This window comes from Mirounga leonina, unplaced genomic scaffold, assembly GCF_011800145.1.
Source record: "Mirounga leonina isolate KUSES-001 unplaced genomic scaffold, KU_Mleo_1.0 Mir_448, whole genome shotgun sequence".
Classification (NCBI taxonomy): Eukaryota; Metazoa; Chordata; class Mammalia; order Carnivora; family Phocidae; genus Mirounga; species Mirounga leonina.
In genome coordinates, this window is record NW_023270758.1 from 3,148,889 (window position 1) to 3,168,594 (window position 19,706).

The 19,706-nt window shown below is 42.7% G+C and overlaps 1 protein-coding gene across 1 annotated transcript in view; it reads left to right on the plus strand.

The window, feature by feature from the left end:
• Positions 1–7: 7 nt before the first annotated feature.
• Positions 8–19,706, plus strand: part of DCUN1D3 (defective in cullin neddylation 1 domain containing 3) — a 37,662-nt gene continuing 17,963 nt past the window's right edge. Inside the window, exon 1 of the mRNA XM_034988114.1 lies at positions 8–138. The gene's annotated coding sequence lies outside the window, so the exon portion shown is untranslated. The remainder of the gene's footprint in view (positions 139–19,706) is intronic.

The following is a 19,706-nucleotide window of genomic DNA, read 5'->3' on the forward strand; positions in this document are numbered from 1 at the left end:
CGGCAGTGGTGGAAGAAGAGGAGGCGGCGGCGCGGGTAGGGAGCCTGGAAACGCGAGCGGGGATGGTAGGTGGTTTGGACCCGCCGGGCCGCCGTCGTTTCCAGAAAGGGTTTGACTGGAGGAACCTCTGGAGCAGCTGTGAGTTTGGGGGGGGTTGAGGAGAAGCGGGGAACATTGAGAGATGAAGGGGCGGGGGTTGGGTACCTTCGAGAAGAGGGGGTGGAAGGGGAGGAGTGGAAATCAGCTCCTTGTCTGGACTGGTCCCTTTGGAAGAGGCTGTGAGGGGAGCTTGTGGCGTGTCAGCCGCAGGGCTCAAGAAAACTTAACCTACTGTCCCTGCCTCCCCACCGCCAGCACCCCTCAACCCAGGCCTGGGGATCTGGGGGCTGGAGCTGCCCTGGAGAGGGTGCAGACTCTGGTCGTATGGCCCGGGTAAGCGCTGTGAGGTGGGAGTCCAAGCGGGAGGTGGTGGGTGAATCTCCAGCTCCCTCCTCCCTCATTTTCCTCCCACCCCCATCCTTCTCTTTAATCATTAACAGCCCTGGAATTAAGGGGCTCAGACCTGAAGGCCTTTCTGTGCACCTTTGCTATAAACGATAACCATCTGTGCCTGAGGTAATGGGGCTGGAAGCTTTGCCTGTATCCTGTATGGGAAGTGGGACGGGGTGACAAATGTATTGTTTTTTTCCATTCCCCTTCACCCCTTACCTTACCCCATATACACCCCTCGTTTCCACCTCAGTTCTCTGTGGCTAGGTGGTAATCTTGGTGGGTTTTGTTTTTTTTTTTCCCTTCATGGCACTTGGTATCTTGGTTACCTCTTTTGAATTTGGTGTTCAGCCTCTATCCCAGATCTTAACTGCAAGCTTTGTAATACTTCAGTTACAGGTTGTGTCACATTGGGAGTACCTCTCAGTGCCTGGTAGCTCCAAATTAAGATGAGCATTTTCTCCTATGAATACTGGAATTCCAAAGTCCTTGCAAGGATTCCTAAATGGCATCATAGCCCAGGAATCAAAGTCTCTTGTTCTAAATACTTTATGTGTGAGGAATTTACATGTCAACTCTTTCCAAAATGATTTGATGTTAAGCTAATTCTGGATTTCTGTGTTTCTCTCCACCCACACTCCATGATGCACTTCAGAGCACAGAAAACCCCACTTTTTTGTTTCTGCAATTGGACAATACCTCTTTTATCTTTTTCTCCATTTATGTGTCGGGCGCACAAGTCTTCAGTGACACATTTGGCTTGTGCTGATTTCTGTCTTATTTATTTAGCTGATGCTTTGTGTATAGATGGACTTAAATGAGAAAATGTGATCTGTTTTGTTTTAAAAAAGAATACAAACCATTAATGGAAAAATTATTTGAAGAAAGCAGAGAATGATTAGAAGATCTCTTTATTGATGTTCTATTGGTTTAAAAAAAATCACCAAGTAGTGCCCTTTTAGCTTGTCGTAGGAATTTCAGAGTGAAATGTAATGATTCCTATTTTGGTGTTGATATTTTCTTTGGAAGTCCTTTGTTGAATGTGGAACTGTGTTTTCTGAAGAACTTTAAGAAATAGTGCGTAAACTTTAGGGATCCTTTGATTAGAGCACGTCCATAAATCCTGGCCCTCTATAACTGAATTTATATGCGTATTGCTAGAAGAATTGTAACGGATCCCATCCTACTCATCAGGGCTTTTCATAAAATAATATTTAATGCTTTGATTATACAAGTAACAGCATGTTTAGATGTTTCACAGAACTGTAACAAAAGAAAAGAATGACCACTGTTCTCACCTTAATTGATTTGGAACCAAAGAATAAAAAGTCCAAAATTCATTCATTCAACAAGCATTATTGACTAGCTAGTAAGTGCTAGCCGTTATTTTGGGCTCTGAGTGGACAAAGGTGAATGCAAGCATAAGGTCTGAGCTCTCATGGAGCTCACACTGGAGTGTGTGGGGACAGAAGAAATAAGCATATAAATGAGATTTTGATAAGTGCTGAAGAAAGAGTGATGTGACAGAAAGTGTCTCATTGAGATGCAGTCAAGGAAGACCTTTCTGAGGAGGTGACACTTAAGTTGAGCTTTAAATAAAAAGAAGCCAGCCGTGCAGATATAGGGGAGGAGCCTTCCAGGTTCAGGGACTAGCTAGTGCAGAAACTGGCAAGAGTGACTGGCTAGTTCTAGGGCCTAGGAAGAAAGGGATGGGGTGGAGAGGGTGTGGGGAGGTGAGGGAGAACGAGAAAGGGGAGGCAGTAACAGCCAGAGCCTAGTGAGCAAAGAGGAAATGAAAAAGTCTAAGTCAAGAGAGGTGGAGGCTGGGCTCAGAATAGGTAGGCAAAATAAGAGTAAGAAGAAGGAAATAGAAAGCGATGCTCCTTTTTGATCAATTCTGTTTCTTTTCCTAGAGTATTATCACTTACTATTTTGCAGGTACTATTGGACTATTGCAATAAAAGAAAAAGTCACCCTGCTGAGTGGGGAGAGGAGGCAAGGTGGCTGTGGTCACCTGGGTCTTTTCTGGCAGATAAATGTCAAACTGTGTTCAGAATTCAATGGAACGTTCAACTGAGAACACACTTTTTTTTCCTTACAGTATTTTGTCTTATATGCTGCTATTTAAAATTGCATAACAAGTACCCTGCATATGTTCTAATATATGAAGCTTCCAGCCACGTATGAATTTAGGGTTGAAGACTGGGCAAATGATAATAACATACCCCTGTTGGTCTACAAAGATGTCCATCAGGATCTAAGTTTGAAGTTGTTTTTTGTAGGGAGGCAGGTTTTATGTTGCAACATTTCCACTCTTGTCTGGTCTGCCTGGTGACCAGATAACACTCAGCTGAGGTGTAGGTTGGTGCTAAAAGTTCACTTCATGGCTTACATTAGATAAATGACCATTGTGGGCTCAATCCCACTATGTCGGCATCTTTGGGCTGGCATGTAACCACGAGATATAACCTACTTTTGCCTTCTGTTGGGGCCATTCATCTCCAATAGTCAGCTGCTTTTCAGCCTCACCTTGACCAGATTGTCCACTTGAGAAGCCCAATCAGGACTCCTCCTTGATTTGGCCCTCTTCTGCCATGTCACAGTGCGCCGAAACAGAAAGAATACACTGTTTTCTTCTTTTGAACCCCACAACAGTGACTAGTGTGTTCTTTGAGTGAATTGGCCCTTTGAGCCATGCGGTTGAGAGACTTAAATATTGCTTGGGCTATTTGTAGTAAAGTCGGTATTAGAAATGCTAAATAAAACCTTTTAGTGTTTGGGGAAAAACAAATCAGAAATTGAGGACCTGTCACCTGTTTTAAGTTCTGGTATTTTAGTAGCATTGGTAGATGGATTGTGAGAACTAACTTGAATAGAGCCCGTTGGGCAGTCCTGAGGGTAATGAAGGGAGTGGAATAGAGCCTGGTACTGAATTACTGAATTCCGACTTGAATGCAAATGGAAAGTCTTTTAGTTAGCAAGCTAGTGACTAAAGTGAACAGCTAGGACCTTGCAAACAATAGACTCCACTCTCCATACTGCAGAGTAACACAAGGGAATGGAGAGCTGATAATGAAATACATATATACTGGGCTTTGGTCTAGGTTAAAGAATTTTGGACTTTGTACGCTAACGCTGGACTTCAAATGCTCTAGCCAATGGGTTATTAAGGTGTCCACTACTCAATGGTTTTTTATAACGCAAGTATGAAAATATCCTGTAGGCTGAAATTTCATCAGCCAGTTTGGAGACTGGTGGCGTTTATCTAATTTCTGAAAGGGGGTGGATGGGTAGGAGGGGACTTGAACACAGGGAGAAGCCATTGACTCCTACGTTGGCCGCTGATTGTGTTTGGGGAAAGACTCCACAAATCTAAATGAATTTGAGTCTTGGAGCTGAGCTGGCCTTTTAATATAGGATACCAGTTGATTTCTTTCTTAAACTTTGGGGGCTTTTGGACACACTCTGAAAGGCGGGCAACCTAGGAGGCCAGTTGATGACACTTATTCTTGGAGTTGTGTTCTATATTGCATTAGGTGACTTAACATGAACCTGATATGGCTACTGTTTTGATGTCTGTGCTGCAGTAAGGAGAGTTAATTGTACACTGGCTGCCAGTTGTTTTGAGGTGAAGATGTGGTAACTCAGATTGAAACAATGGTAATTACTTGGTAACTCCTATTTCCCCAGCTCTTGATAATTTACAGTTACCTCTTTGTGTCTGTTTACAGATGTTGATACCAGTGAACCAGGACCAATTCTCCCTAAATGTTGCAGATTGTTCTGAAGCTCTTTGCACAATGGACCAGGGTGTTTGAGTTAGTGTCTTTCAAGTCTAGTTTCACTGGTTCTTGTATCTGTTTTTCTAGGTGATGGAGGGTCCTGTTTCTTTTGGGGACATAAGGAGATTACCGTAGCACCTCGCCATTTAATTAATGAGTGATTACAGACTAGAACTCGACATATTAATTTAGCAAAATGATGAGAGAGAAGGTTGGAAATGGCTCAAACTCTAATTCTTTGAAGTCGTGATATGCCAGAAGGAAAAAAATGAGAGGGGGAGAATCCCAAAGAATCTTCTTTTAGATGTGTGTGAATGAAACTTTATTTAAATACCATACATCAGAATAGGGAAACTCAGTAAGTCACTTCTTGAGGTGGTGATTAGCCCTTGTGGTAAAATAAGCCACCTGTGGCCAGTGCCCTGATACCAACCTGAGTGCATGGAAAGGTAGGCATCATGTTAATGATGAGGGTGTGGCTTTGCTTGGGACTGTCCTGTGAGCTGTGCTGTGTTGTTGGGTTTGGGGCTGAATTGCAGCATGGAAGCTTAGATTGCAGAGCTTTAGGAAACATCATCTATGTTTCTGTTCTGCCCTGCTGGAGGGCTCAGCCTGAGGATCTAGGGACTGGAAATAATTCTGTCATTGAGGCCTGTAAATCCAGACCAGATATGATGACTGACAGAGGATCTTGGATAGCAACCCTTGCAGGACTTCTCGGGTTTTTTTGGAGAGTGTTTAGCATCTTTTGTAGCCACTGCCCCAGTCTCTGCCTGTCACTCCAGGAGACAGTGTGCCGGAAAGACTTGCCGCCTTATTTTATTAATAGATTGCTTCCATCCTATCAGGACTACAGAGTTTGGTTATAGCTTTTAGCTCCTGTTGGTTGATGAAGGGTTTGGACTCTGCAGTGTCTGCTTAAGGTGCGTTGTTATATGATCTGTAATTCTGATTCTGAACAAGACTCAAGTCCTAGCATTTACTGTATTGGATGCAGTTCGTTTCTCTTCCTCCAGTTTAGGAAGAAGCAGGAAAAAGACCCTCAAAAAACCTTAGAATATCTGGTGTGGAGTTTTTTCAAACTGCACTATATGGAAACCCTCTTGCAGGTCATTGCTGGAGTACATTGTGGTGGAATGAGCGGGTTTTGCTGTCTTTCTCCCATTTCACCCCACTGTGCTTCACTCTGAAAGTTAACTTTAATATTCTGTTATATTGGGCTTCCTCAGAAGATTTCAATCAAACAAAATATTCTGAGGCTGAAAACAGGTTGAAAAGCAGTGATAGTAGGGAAATGGAAATCTAGAAAGGTTATAATAAAGTTGCTTAAAGTTACAGAGCAAAGTACTGACAACTACAGGACTAGAATCGGGTCTTCTCTGTATTAATTTTTGTTTTCTCATTTACACTGCCTCATACGTGTCCTTGTAGGCACTTTGTTTGGGTTTAATTGGAATCCTTGTTTGGTCTTTTGTATATCCTTGGTTCTTTTCTCAAACATTTTGTCACAAACTGCTGTTCTTTCAGAGAAGACCCCTTATAACCACTTTTGAAGCATATACGAAATGAGGTTATAAATGAGTAATGGCACTAGTAAGTAGCTGGCCTTATCTCCTCAGAATGTTTCTGAAAGTGACGATAGTACTTTCAAATAGGAGTTGAGGCTTTATCACTCTAATTTTTTAAGATAAGTTAGCAGGCATGCTGTAGAGAATACCTGTGCAAAATGCTGAACAGATTACTTTCTTTTCCCAGTGACCTGCCCTGAAATCTGAACTGGAAAACCTGGGTATATCCATTGGCAGAACAGTTTTAGAATAGCTCTGGTGAAGCAAATTTGTTTTCATTTAAACTATTGCTTTATATCTACATGATGATGACCTAGTGGCTGCTCTTTATTTATTTATTTTTTTTAGAGAGGGAGGAGGGGAAGGGATGAGGAAGAGGGAGAGAGAACCTCTAGTGGACTCCCTGCTGAGTGCAGAGCCAGACACGGGGCTTGATTTCATGACCCTGAGATCATGACCTGAGCTGCAATAAAGAGTTGGATGCTTAACTGAGCCACACAGGTGACCTGGCTAGTGGCTGCTTTTTATTAAAAAAAAAAAAAAAAAAATTTTTTTTTAAAGATTTATTTATTTACTTGAGAGAGAAAATGCACGCGCGTGTGTGAGCGCGCGCATGCGCACAAGTGGGGAGAGGCGCAGAGGGAGAAAATCTTCAAGAAACTCCCCACTGAGCACACTTGGGCTCATTTTCAGGACCCATGAGATCATGACCAAGAGTCGGATGCTTAACCGACTGAGCTGGTCTTTCAACAGAAGGAGAAGGTTAGCAGTACCACTGCAGAGGGTGCTGGCGCTCTAGTAGCCTGGGTTCTAGGTGTTAAGATCACCTTCCACCTTCCTGCTGGAAGCCCCAGATCCTCAGAGGAGACATTTTTCTCCATTTCAGTGACCTTTTCCTTCTTCGATGAGTGGAATTCAAGAGCAAGAAGTGATAGAATGAATGCTTTGTGTCCATTTTTTAAGAATGTTTCCATGGTTCTTTTACTCCTCGTAAATTAGTTTTTCTTTGAAATAACTAGCCACTGGTTCAGTCATTTACTCAAAACAGTTGGTTTACAGCTGACGCCTGTCTGTGGTAAGGAGAAGTTTGGGGGTTTCCTAACATTTTATGTAAGAGAAAAGTCTGAAGACTTCTAAAGGCATCTAGATAGGTAGGTTCCGTTGTTCGGGGAGGAGGATGTGTAGGAGGGCGGGGTGGTGGGGGTGGTGGTATGGGCTGGGTGTATAAGGTGAAGAGAAATGCCCATCAGTGGTCCAGCTGGGAAAGGGTAGAAAATGTTAACAATGGCACTCGCTGGAGGAAGAGTGGGTAGGGAAGGAGCAGGCCCACAAGATTGCCCAACTTCAGGGAACACCGTTAACAAGGAGGGGAATGGGAGCCTGTGGAGTTGGGTAATCCAGTGGCCATGACCAGGGCTCTGACCACAGGTGTTCTTTGCCATTACTGGAAAGTGTATTTCTGATGGGGAGGGGTGAATGCAGGGATGCAGTATCTGGTTTGACCAGATTGGTCTTAAAGATTGCTTGCGGAGTGCTGGCCTAAGGTTTTTGAGATCTCTTGTCTCTTTTGATTTTACATTTGACAAATCAGAAGTTGGTAAACAAGAGGGAATGTGATGTCCCTGGGCTCATTAGAGTTTGGGTAAAAGTACATAATGAAGCAAATACTAGGTGGTGGTGATTGTCATTTAACAATGTCTACTATCCAAAGGGAACAGTTACATGTAAACTATTGTAATCTCTGATTCTCTCATGGAGACTATAATAAATGTGGAATAAATCACAACTAAAATTATTAAAGAGTAATCATTTTTGACTTCACGTTTCTACAACATTCCATGTTTTCTTTAGCAGGTCAAATTAGTTCGTCAGTCTTTTCTCTTAAATTTTATTCTACCAGGTACTGTGGATCTGTCCATAGAGCCAGATTTCCTACTCGAGCTGAAAATGGCAAGCAGTGCTCTGATTTGGTGACAGCTGTAGATTTAATGATTAGATCAAGCAGGGAAGTGGCTTCTGAGCCACCAGTTTAATTGGTTTTAACGTGGACCTCTTTTTCCGAGGTTATTAATTATGTTGTTCCAACAACAATTCTCTGACACCACCTGAGTGTCCAACAATTCAGTTCTGACACAAACTGCGTGGAGTTCATGCATACCCCAGAAGTTAATGACTCACTCTTATGGGATTGCCCCACTTTAGATACCAGCCACAAGCATCAGGTAACCCCAAGGCACCTGCACTTCTGCCTGGCAGACTACAAATTTGGGGTTCCTCAAAACCACCCTCCCCCAAGTTCAATAATTTCCAGAACATGACTCACAGGACTGGGGAAAGTGTATTTAGGATTATAGTTTCATTATAAAGGATACAACTCAGGAACAGCCAATTGGAAGAGATGCATGGGACAAGATACGAATTGGCACAGTTTCCATGTTCCCTCTGGGCATTCGAGGCTCCCAGCACATCATTGTGTTCATCAACCCTGGAGCTCCTCTAGCCTGGTTTTAGTTTCAGTTGAGGCTCCTTTATGTAGGCATAATTGATCCAATCTTTGGCCTGGTGATTAAACTCCAGCCACCCTCCTCTCCACTGTGGTCTGGAGATGGGGCTAAATGTTCCAACCTTCTGTCAAGTGCCTGGTCTTACTGGTGTGTCCAGCCTCTGTCCTGAAGCTATCTAAGGGCCTCCCCTGAGTCATCTCATTAGCATAAACTCCACTGTGGTCCAGCAGGGGATCCTTATGAATCACAAAGGACACTTCTATCAGTAAGGACATACCAGAGGTTTTAGGAGCTGGCACAAACTGGGGACAAAGACCAAATATATATATGTTTTTTTTTTCAAATGTATTTCTTAATTAATACATTAGTACTCCAGCTTTGCATCCCATAAGTAATGAAATAAGGGTACCTAAAGTTGATTTAGGTGATAAGTAACAATATGCATTTACTGTTGATTTGATGGAGTTTTTCGTTAAAGTGCAAATTGAATAGCTTCAGGTTACAAGAGAACAAATTCGTCCCTCAGTCAGTATGAAATGGCATTCCCAGAATGTGTAATAGTTTCTTGAACTTCACAGGTGCTCTAGCTCTAGACTTCCCTAGTGTAAGAAATGAGCTCACTTTTAATAAGATATCAAATATCCGGAATTCGTGTTTCCTTTCAGTGTGACTTTAAAAAGATAGTGCATTGGTTAAGAGCATCAGCCTAGTCAGTCTAGGTTTGAGTCTGAACTTTACCACCTACTTACAATTTGATCTGGGATTGAACTACTTAACATCTCTAAGTCTCATTTTTATCTTCTTCATGTATAAAGGGAGGATAATCACAGTAAGTAGTTGTGAAGATTCAATAAGACAGTCCATTTGAAGGATGTGGCACAGTGCCTGGCATATATATAAACATCTAAGAACATCAGCTATTATTAGCTACATGCATACGTAGATAGCTAAGCTCACCTGGGTTGGCAACTCCCAAGGAGCCAGGAACTCTATCATTTTACTTTTATAGGGGGATGTATGAGACAGTGTATAAAACATTGCTGGGCACACAATAGGCACAGGTTATCTATCACTTGAAAATAAAACCTGCTCTGGGTATCTGGGAAGTATAGGAGTGACTCTGTGATGGAAACTTCCAGCCTGTTTCCAGAGCTGGCCTAAAATCAAGAGATGGAAAATCTTCCTGAAACTCTATAGAGCCTGCATGAGCGATGGGGACCCGGGCCCTGTAGCAAAGGTACTGTTGAACCCAAAAATGGGAAACTGATCCAGGAGACTTTTTATCTTTCGCAGTATACCTTGAGGTTTGTTGAGTTGGGCAGAACTATGTGGGACTTTGGGAAGGAAACCACAAATTTATTTAAGCCGGTCCAGAAAACCTTTGAGAGTCAGTGGGCAAGTACCATGTTGTGTGTGTGCTTCGCAGAGACAGTGAAAAGCCCAGGTATACTGGTAAAGGGCTTACCAGCTGCTTAAGGTTCATTGGTTGGTGAACTTCCCCGAGGCCAGTCGCTGTTTCTTCCTGTCGCTCACCCATCTGGAGATTCTACTCTGGTGGGACCACCACTGGACTAAGTCTAGATCCTAGTCTGGCCTCTGCCACCAGTTACTCTGTGTCTTTGGGCAAATTACAGCCCCTCTTTGAGTCTGTTTCCTTAACTGTGACATAGGATTTGAGACCAAATCACTATTTCTCAAAGTGTGGCATTGGTTACATTTTTAGTGTATCTGTTGCTGAAATGAGCATTTGAGAGTGTTTTTTGTACTATTGATGGTACATATGATTTTCAGTGGTACATGGATGAATCCCTTTTGTTTACTAGTTCTGTATTTTCATGTGTATTAATGAAAACATAGCTAGCAGGTCAGACCTTTGTCTTTATGGATAGTGTTGCTTAGGATGACGTGAAGTGGATATGATTTTTTTTGAAGCTTTTAAGAAGAATATTGGAACAAGAGTTGGAATGGCAAATGGATATGAAAGATCATAAAAGTTGTCTAGAACAGGCTGAAATTTGTAATTTCTAAGGTTCAGTAATTCTGCAGTTCCACACTTGCATGAGGTCCTGTGGTGATGGGCACGGTAGAGCAGGTCCGAATTTGGGTGGATTTAAAGACTTGCCTCATTCAAGCAAATTGACAACTTTCTATTTCTGCATTCATGGTGAAGATACCCATAAGTTGTGTAGAATTTAAAATATTGTAGATATTAGTGGTGATGGCTTTTTTTAAAGAATAAAAAATGAGTAGTATTGCTTCCTCTTTCACCCTAAGCAGTTTTCCTGCAACCTGGATTGATCTTTTGTCGATGGGGTTGGGACTCCCCATGGAAGCAGCTAGGGTTCTGACTTGTTCTGTTGGGGAGGGAGAAAATGCCAATCCATTCTGTCTCTCTCTTTTTTGGCCAACCATCTCTCTTGAATGCACACCAGTGCAGGTATTCTAGGCTCTGGAAGGTTGGGGCTCCGCCCTATCTTAATGTCTGGTATGTTACTTTTTGCTGGTAACTTCTTTAAAGGTACAGTGTGGCACGTGCCCTAAAATGAAGTTAAACACTGAGGCGAACTATTTAAAATTTCATTTCATAGGGCGCCTGGATGGCCCAGTTGGTTAAGTGTCTGCCTTAAGCTCAGGTCATGATCCCAGGGTCCTGGGATCCATCAAGTCCCTCATTGGGCTCCTTGCTCAGTGGGGAGTCTGCTTCTCCTTCTGCCTGCAGCTCCCCCTGCTTGTGTGCATGCTCTCTCTCTCTCTGACAAATAAAATCTTTAAAAAAAAATAAAATAAAATTTTCATTTCACTTTCTGTCATATTGCTCATAACTCAATATTGTGGGGGTCTTGAGAAGTTAAATGAGCAGTGGTAGAAATGAAACAAAACTATTGTAGGAGGTGCTTTCTTTTTAAGTAAAACCCCAGAATAAAACTGAAATCTCCATTGCTTAAGAGCAGCCAAGAAAGTTGCTTTCAGATGTAGTCTGTGGTTACTTGAGTGTTTTGTTTTGTTTTTTTTTTTAAACCTTAATTACCTGTGTTCCCTTGACATTTTCTGTGTATCTTCACACTGTCATCTTTCATTATCTACTTTGGTTGTTGGCCTGTATTCTGCAAGTGATTTTGTTCTATAATTACTTCAGCATAAAGGCCCATGCATCTGGTATAGCTCCGTATAATAAATTGTTTAACATTTCAAATTGTAATTTTTAAAAATTGTTATAAAGTGGTTGCATGTCTGTTATCTTTCTGTGCTGTTTATCTAGTCAAGATGAGGTCAAAATAGAGCAAAATGGTGACAATGATATAGCCCAAGATTATTTTTCTCCTTCATTTGTTTAATACAGAGTTTCTACTTGATTTCATAATGAGAAACTCTCAGATGTTTCCCAACTGAGGTGAAATCTAATGTTCCAAGCCACAAGCCCTCATACTTTGTAAATTTTGGTTTTGTCATTCATACTGTCTTGTCTCCTGAGAGAAGTGGTGACTTGTATTTGGCACGTTGGGAAAGGGCAAAAGCCTTTACTCAGACCTGTATTTTGCAGTATTAAAAAATCTTTTTCCCACTAAAATCTGTTTCATGACATGTATGACATTCATCCTTTGTGCAGATTCACAACACCACCTTCCTCAGAGTAGATATCTTCCAGAGTCCATTTCCCTTGGTGCAGAGTTTAGTCATTATTTATAGATAACTGCTGATGAGTCTGGGGAAATTCTGAAAGGGGCTGGAGGGGGCTTGTGGCATTTGCCCTTGGTCTCTAGACTAGGGTTTGCAAAGCTAGAGTGGGGTTGTTTATTTCCTTCTATTCTTGGAAAATTGCCATTGGATCAATGAGTCTTGGTTAAGATTTCTTGCGGGCAGCTGAGTTGCTGGGCCTTTAAAGTTGCGGGCAGCTGAGTTGCTGGGCCGTTAAAGTTGAGAGAAAGACGTGAAAGACTATTCTTTCCCAGTCATACAAATAATTATCTCCATGGTAGGATAATCTCCACAGAAGTGTAAGCATTCAGGACCACACATTTAAAAAGATAAAATGTAATTTAGAGTTAGAATGCAAGATGTACAAACATAGTGGTAGAGTTCAAAACCTTTTCAAGCCGTTCTTCCATGTTTCCAGCACTTACTGGAGTAAGACCACTTTGGTCTTCTCATGGTAGACTAACATTTTAATTCTTGTAGGAAACTTGAACTTTCATGGTAACTGCAAGTAAAAAAATAAAAATGTGTAATCAAAGACTAACTCTTTAAACCTCCCTAGTCAAAGAACCAGAATTACTTAGTTTGTCAGGGCATTTTCTTTTCTAAGTTTCCAGGGCAAAACCATTGCCTGGCTTAGCAGAAAGAGATAATAAAATGTTATGCAACAGGTAAAAAATCTTTCCAGTTGCCTTTTCCCCATTTGGAAGGATACAGTTTTTCCTTCCCTCTGAGTAGTTTAGCCTAAGTTCCTCCTCTTTCTGATTTGTAGCTTTACTATTTGCATACAATGCTTAAGTTAACTCACTCAACACCAAGTTCTGCAGGTCTCTAGCATTTCTTGCTTGTGACTCAGCCTGCTTAAGCAAAAGAGCTTTTGATTACAATAGCAGCTTAACAGAACAAAACTTCTAAAAAACACGCTTTTAATAGCACTCTCGATTTCCAAACATATACAAGATATTTTCTAAGAAGAACCAGCCTGTGTAGTTTTCAAATTAGACATATTTGAGCAGGGGACCAGCTTTCCTAGACGGAATGTGGATCGTTCATAGGGAACTTCTGAAACTCAAAACTAATCTTGTAACCTAGGAAAATTTGGCCTCCAGATTGATGCTTTCACCATTGTATTCAAAGTGTAGTCTGAATTTTTCTTAAGGACTGACCCTGGGATTGGATGCACAGTGTTTCAGGAAGAATGTGTTTATGGGTTGCCAGCTATTCGTGCCGATACGTTTGAGTGCCTTTTGTGGATCTTGTTCTTAAGGATCTTACGATGTGGTAGGAAAACAGACATCAGAACAATTAGAAACTGTGGTACAATCAGCGCCAAACAATACCAGTGCTGTAAGTGAAGATGTGGGGGGTGGGGCAGAGAGGCTCTAGGTCAGCTTGAAGGAGTCAGGAGAGGAGTCCTGTGGGAGGTAAAATCTCAGCTGGGCTTGAAAGACAGACTAGAGAGTGAGGTGGCATTCCAAGTAGAGGTAACAGTATGTGTAGAACTACAGAAGCATGAGAAGCCGTGGCGTTTTGGGGGAATGGCAGGTGTTTCAGTATGCCTGAGGGATGTGGAATGAAGGGGATGGGGAGAATGACAGTGGTTGAGGCCAAACTCTGAGGGGCTTTCTTTGTATGCCTTGCTGAGTTTGGATTATCTTTTGTGGGTGAAGGGGAACTATTAAATAATTTTGAGTAGGGATGTGGCATTTCACATGGCGTGTGTGTGTGTGTGTGTGTGTGTGTGTGTGAGAGAGAGAGAGAGAAAGATCTTGCCAGCGATAGCGTGAAAGTGGTTGGAGGGAACAATCCCAGTAGTAGGGAAGCTGTTTGTGAGCGTGCTGCAGTAAAGATGTCAGGGGCCTGAACTGTGGAATTACTGAGGATGGGTAGATACTCAGGAGTAAGAATTTACAAAGTCTGGCTTAATCTGATAAAACTTGATTGCTTGCATGTCCTGCATGGGTCAGTAGCCTGAAGGGTGCCCTGTTCCATACAGTCACTCAGAGACCCAGGCCGATGAAGATCCCACTATTGTATGTTGTCTTCTTGGTCACCATGGCAGGGGGAATGATGGCTGGGATGTCATGTGCCAGCTCTGCTTAGGCTTAGAAATGATAAGAATCACATCTGCCTACAGCTCATTGGCCAGAAACAGACACATTTCCCCCACCTCACTGAAAAGAGGCTGGGAAATTGGGGGAGCAGATGGACTGTTGGGTGAGCTGCTCTGTGCCACAGTGTAGGGATTTGAGTGAGGTGGTTTTTTTCTGAGATTATTTCTTCATCAGTATAACAGTAGTACCAACCTCATAGGATAGATGTGGGGACTAACTGCCATCATGACTCTACAATGCCTGGTGTTGTGTCTGGCACGATAAGGCTGTTGGAGGAACCTTTAAGTTTGATCTTGAGATTGAGATTTTCTCACTATGGGTCATATCTAATTAGTGGGTTATAACCAATGATTAAAAACCAAACTAAAGAAAAGAAATAGCATAAACTAGAGTGAATCCTAGAAATGAGGGCAAATACTGCTTCATGAAACTTTTGAGTTCTACATGTAGTTACATGTGTGTATATGGTCCGGAAGTGAAGTATTACTTCTCACTGAAGGCTGCGCTTAAAGTATGGAAGACACTGGACTAGGTAAAGCCTTATACATACCAAACAAAAAACTACTCTTATTTTAAAAAATTTTGGGGGGCACCTGGGTGGCTCAGGTGGTTAGGTGTCTGCCTTCCGTTCAGGTCGTGGTCTCAGGGTCCTGGGATCTAGCGCGCCTTGTTCCCTGTTCAGTGGGGAGTCTGCTTCTCCCTCTCCCCCTGCCCTGCCACACTACCCCCCCCGCCCCGCCCCACTTGTGCTTGCTTGCTCTCTGTCTCAAATAAATAAATAAAATCTTTAAAAATTTTTTGAAATTGATGGATAGTACATTGTAAAACTTATGTAAGCATTTGTGGACATTATTGTGTAAAAGTGGCTCATACCATGCATGTAGGTAGATTTGTGCAGTGCACTTGGTACATAGTAGATGCTTATTTTACATTAGATTCTTTTTTAAAATGATTTATTTATTTGATAGAGTGAGAGAGCCCATGCAGGGGGAGGGACAGAGGGAGAGGGAGAGAATCTCCAGCAGACTCCCCACTGAGCACGAGTCCAACGTGGGACAATCTCAGGACCCTGAGATCTGACCTGAGCTGAAATCAAGAGTTGGACACTTAACCGACTGAGCTGCCCAGGCACTCCTACATTTGCTTCTATAGAAAATGTTTGTCAGGTGCCAGTTACCCCTTTTCACGTTACCATACGCATTCCCTGCCTTCTTGGAACTCGTAATACTAGATGCAGTCACTGAAATAATAGCATCCTTTCTCTCTGTGGACTTGTTATTTATTTATTTATTTATTTATTTTTAAAGATTTTTATTTATTTTTTTCACTGAGACATAGCGAGAGAGGGAACACAAGCAGGGGGAGTGGGAGAGGGAGCGAGAGAAGCAGGGCTCCCGCTGAGCAGGGAGCCCGATGCAGGGCTCGATCCCAGGACACTGGGATCATGACCTGAGCCAAAGGCAGACGCTTAACGACTGAGCCACCCAGGCGCCCCTGGACTTGTTATTTTTGACCACCTGTTTGGGAGCCATGAATGTTTATGTTCCAGAGGAGGAAAGGATATATAATGCCTTCAAGCCTTGAATGCATATTAGAAGTAACAAATTGTTTATTATAATAAGGTGTCATAATAGATAATTCTTAAAAAAATTCAGTCAGAAGAACTTACCAGGGGAGAAACCAATGAAATACTTTCTGGTTTTTATTTTTATTTATTTATTTATTTTTAAGATTTTTTTTTTTTTTTAATTTGAGAGAGAGCATGAGCAGCGGCGGGAGGGGGCAGAGAGAGGAGAAGCAGACTCCCCACTGAGCGGGGAGCCCGATGCAGGGTTTGATCCCAGGACCCTGGGATCACGACCTGAGCCGAAGGCAGACGCTTAACCAACTGAGCCACCCAGGCCCCCCAACTTTCTGGTTTAAAAAAAAAAAAAATGTTTTGGCCTGGAAAAAACAAGTACCAAAGATGTCCTTAAGATTGTTAGGTTGACTGGGTGCCTGGGTGGCTCAGTTGGTTGAGCGACTGCCTTCGGCTCAGGTCATGATCCTGGAGTCCCGGGATCGAGTCCCGCATCGGGCTCCCTGCTTGGCGGGGAGTCTGCTTTGCCCTCTGACCCTATCCCCTCTCATGTGTTCTCTCTCATTCTCTCTCTCTCAAGTAAATAAATAAAATCTTTAAAAAAAAAATTAAAAAAAAAAGATTGTTAGGTTGACTTCTCGTGCAATGAGTAGCTGGTGTCAGCCAACTGATGAGCAATGAAAGATGTGCTGTGCCTTTCGAAGGGCAGTGGTGGCTAATGACTGTTTCATTTGGATAAGCCAGTTGGTGATAACTGAGTAAGTAGTGCCCCGGGTGAATAGGAGTTAATCCTGGCTGCCTGGCAGAAGTAGATTTGTTATATAATTTATGGCACCCAGAAGCCATTTGGGGAGGTCTTTATTGTCTTATTATCAAGACAGTATCCATCTCAGGCCTGAAGATGAATTCTCATTGCTCTCATCTAGTTCCACCAGAGTGGTTCTCATAACTGAAAGGGTGGCAGCTTGCTGTTAAATGCCTGCACTTGGTTTTTGCTTTGACACAAAGGTATGTTAATCAACAATGGGTATTAGAAATCCAGAAATGTTTCAGTTCGTGATTTATTAATAGTTTGAGGGCTTTTTTTTTTCTTGTTAAACTGATTTAACTTTTGAAAAATGGGTCATGTTCAGGGTTTCAAACATTTCCTCTTTGAATAGCCTCAATAAACGTTTATTAACGTTTGTCTTGTAAATTGCTATTGCAGTTCATTTGTGTCAGTCCTGCCACAGCTAAAACTAACACGGGAGTGTCAGATTGGCTTTCCGACATCTGACACAAGTGGGCTCCTTAACTCTTAGTGCTGGTGGATGTCCACTGTTAAACAAGCCTGTACTATTTTTTATGACTCACTGAGAAGTCATGTGGTGGTGTGATCCCCCTCTTCAGCGACCAGCACTTAAACTTGTAATTTTCAATGTATTGTGTTAAAACAAATTTCTCATTCTGGCTATTTTTCTTTTCAGTTCTAGACCTAAAATTGGAAGCTCTATTTTTATAAAACACTCTCCTAGAAAAGTCGCCGGTGTTGCTACCCAAATATCATAACTGGGCCCGGGGGCGGGGAGAGCAAAAGCTAGCTGTTTCACATGGTTAAGCGGAATGTGTGGGTCTGCCTGCCAGCCGGCGGAGGTGGAATCTGCCCTTTGCTTTCTTGGCAAGTGCATCTGGCTTTGAAGGCCGTGATTAGGACTTTAGTTCTTGGCCTTTTCTTGCTGTCCTATAAAACACAGTCCATTGTCCGCTGTGGTTCCAAAGAGATGGAGGGCCTTGATGATCCACGTCTCTCATTATCTTTGATGAGGTGTGTGCTTCAGCCCTCACTTAAAAGCCACTCCGTCATCGACCAAATTTTAGAAAATGTAACAGTGGAATAGAAATACAAAACTGGCTGTGAGTCCTTTGTGTTCAATATGCAGTATTCAGAAAAAACTGCTGGGTTATGCCCCTGCATCTCCAAACACCTTAAATGTGTGATGCCTTAGTTGACTGAGGTAAAGAAGAGGCAGTTCAAATCAGCACCAGAAGGCTTTTCACTGGAGTTCACGTGATTGGCAAGCCCTCGGAGCTTCCCAGGGTGCTGCTTGAATGAACCCTCTGGACTTGGTCCCTTGCTCCGAGGAGAGGCTGGAGTGCTATCCATCATTACTGTGAATTTTTTCCAAGGGACTGGGGTGCATGTCAAAAAGAGGCACAACAGGATGAACATGTTCCCGTTTCAGCTTTAACTTTGGCCCTTGCCGGATTTGAGGTGAAAGTTAGCTTGTGGCATGCGGAGAGATGGGGTGGTATATGCTGGCCAAGAAGCTGTGTTTGTGTCGCATCATCTGAGAACCGATGAGGTGGAGAGTAAGTGGAACAAGGAGACAATTCCTGCTTTCTCTTCCCTCTGAAGGTAGAGGAGTGCTGGGAGGAGAGGAGTCCAGGAGAAGTTGGACCTTAGGGAGCAGCTCTGGAGAGGTGAAGTTCTACATCCTTAGGGCTCGACCGCTTTACTGTTGAGTATTTGGTAACGTCATCATATAATTAGAATTGGTATAAACGGCTACTGGTTATTGAGTACTAACTTGTGCTAGGGACAGCACTAAGTAGGTTGGACTTATATTCAATCATGAGTCAATACATTTCAGGTACACAGACTAGTGCCTTGTACAGAAGTGCTCAATAAATAACAGTGATTATTACTCACTCAACAGATACTTATCCAGCACTTGCTTATGTGACATAGCTTAGGTGCACAGGACAAAGGGGTGAATAAGATAAAATCCCAGCTCCTGTGGCACTTTGCTTCTGGTAGTGGGAGCAGACAATAAGAAGTTAACAGGAATTTCAGAGAGTGAAATGTGCTGGGAAGAAATGAAATAGTGTGCTGGACCCGAGTGAGATGGTACTTTAGGTCGGTCGGCCGGGGAGCGCCTCTCAGCATTCTAACAGAGACCCATCTGATGTGAAGGGGCCATTTATTCTTCACTATGACACTTTGATTTTCCCAGTTCTCAGGTGAGAAAACTGAGGCACAGGTGATTAAGTATACGCTGGGGAGCAGATAGAGCCGAGCTGTACACACGCAGTCATGTGCATGCGGAGCGTGTCCCGCCCTTCTCAGAAGGGGTGAGACTATACTGGGGCGGCTGCAGGGGCTGCAGTGTCTGCAGCTGGGTTATGAGTGAGGAGAATGAACGTGGTTGCAGTGTAGGTAAAACCCTGATGCATGTCAGAAGAGTTAACATGTAATTTCACAGACCCCAATCATTGGATGCAGAGTTTTGAGTGTATGAGTGTGTGCATGTATGCACAGTTTAGTCTGGGTCCAAAGCTATCCTTGGATTTTCAAAGATATTGATGCCCAAAAGCGCTTATGGTGCTGCTGCTTAATTTTAGGATTTTCTCATAATCTGTTTCATGAAAATAGGGCCTAGCTGTGAGGGCAGAGTTTTGATAGCATTGCAATGCCATTTGGTGGCAGCGATTTTGGCAGGTCAGTATGGGCGGGAAGTGGGCAGGAACGGGGCTGGAATCATCAGATGTCGGTCTTTGCCAAGCTTCTAGGACCGGGTTGCCAGCCATCGGGTATAGAGCTCTATTTTGATTTAATTACTTGCTTATCTTTACATGTGTTAATGAACCCTTTGGCTTCATGCCATATGAGTGCCCGTTTATGAAATAAGTAACTGAAATAAAAAAATAAACCCCAAAACTTGAGGCCTCAAGTTTCAACCTGCAGGGAATGTATTTCCAATAAAGGCACACAAACACAAGCATTTCCTGTTACAGTTTTTAAAACCTGAATACTTTCTAAATAGGCTCTTCAGTGCTTGAAACCAGAGAGAAATTGTTTCAGCAATAGTAATTGAAACCAAGAGGGTAGCCAAATTCTGGTCAGATCTGGCCTTTCAGTTTCATAGGATGTGGTTTAGATCAAATATCTGTTTCAGCTGGAAGATTGATCATGTTGTTATTGCACAGAGAAAGACTTC